This window comes from Emiliania huxleyi (genome assembly GCF_000372725.1).
Source record: "Emiliania huxleyi CCMP1516 unplaced genomic scaffold EMIHUscaffold_538, whole genome shotgun sequence".
In the NCBI taxonomy this organism is placed as follows: domain Eukaryota; phylum Haptophyta; order Isochrysidales; family Noelaerhabdaceae; genus Emiliania; species Emiliania huxleyi.
This window is the reverse complement of record NW_005197958.1, coordinates 41,243-42,924: the sequence shown is the minus strand read 5'-3', so window position 1 is coordinate 42,924 and position 1,682 is coordinate 41,243.

Sequence of the window (1,682 nt, the reverse complement as noted above, 5' to 3'; positions counted from 1 at the left end):
GAGGTGGGACCCCAGGGACCGAGCTTGGGGAATCCCCCCGAAGTGCTACTGCCCCTTGGGATTCCGCCGCAGCCCAACCTCCTTTGGGGGGGGGGGGGGGGGCCCCGGCCCCTTTATGAATGGTTTTCCGGGGGGGGGGCCGGGAACGCCCTTTTTTGGGTTTTTTCGTGGAATTTGCCCGAAGGGTAAACGCAACTTTGGCTTTCGGTAAAAATTAAAGTTGGCCGAATGGTTTGGGGGAAAAACCAAAGGGGAGGGTTGGCTCCTAGAGCTAAAGGTGGACATTTTTGGTTCCGAAAATGGGAACGGGTTTTGGTCCCCAGGGGGTTGACCCGTTTCCTCCAGATGGAGAGGGGTTTTATGAACGGCCGAGCAAAATTTTTTCATTATTATTATTAATTGATCCTTTTTGCAGGGGTGAGCCCCCCCCCCCCCCCCCCTCGCCCATTCCCTCCCCTCTCCCGCCACGCGCCCCGTCCGAGCCCTCTCCGCTCTTGCACAACAGGAATTTGGACAATTAATCAGATGGCTTCTAGGTGGTAGGGAAACGCAACTCGAAATAATGGGCTTGCCCATCCCGGAGTGGTTCGACTCCACGCAAACCCGGAAGGTGATGGGAGGAGCCGCGTGCGACCTGAGGCCCTGGAAGGAGGGTACTGCGCTGTAGCGCCCGGGTCATGCTGAACGAGCACCTCTTGTAGCTCGATCGGTCACACCGCCATCACCGCCGACGTTTCCCAGTGAGTGAGACGATGGAGAGGGAGGGAGGGGGGACGACACTGCTTTGGCAGCGTGCACCTCGATCCTGCACCGTGTTTGTTATGACCCCCCCCCCAATGAACACACCAGCGAGGGAGGGCGAGACGATCGAGGGGTCCCGTACCACGCGGAATCCACCCTACAGTCTGTTGCGGGCATTAAGAAACCTTACCATTAAGAAACCCTACCAAGCGATTTCCGCAAAAATCTAAGAAACCACGGCGCGCCGCAGGCGCGGCCCCAAGAAAGGGCCCACACACGAGTGTGAACAGGAGCCCCGCTCAAATTTTCTCTTCGCCTGCGGCGCGCCCCGCACTTGTCATTTTGCCCAAGTCTGCGGTGTTCTGGGCGGTGTGGATGGAGGTGTGTCCAGCGCTTCCTTATCAGTGTATGTAGCTCTTACGTACATTCCCGGAGGAGGACTGCTGACGCTTATTGTCATTTTACCTAAAAGTTCCTACGTCCCGGCTGACCTGGGGTGCCGGCCGAAGCTAAGAAACCACGGCGTGGGGTGGGTGGGGTGGGTGGAAAGGCTTAGAAACGGCGGCGTGCCGGGGGATCCTGTTTTCTTAATGCCCGCAACAGACTGTATCCCACAGTGCTCAAGTGTCAAGGCCGTGTGAAGACCCGCCTCACGACGCCTCGAGTGCTGAGACGCGCTGGCTGGCGAACTGTTGAGCGCTGTCTGAGCGGTGGACACCGAGAATCGCAGGATCATGCCGAAACCTGAATACACCGTGTTCATCGGCACGTCCGCCCACACAGGACTTTGCGAGGCGCTCGTCGGCCTCGCAGCACGCCTCTCTCCTGCCGAGGCCGCAGCTCGGCTAGCTCGCGGGGACGACCCCAGAGCAAACCGCGTGCTGCACGTGTGCGTGGTGGACGGCCGCGTGGCTGGCTGCATATCTTCCACGCTGCAGCCG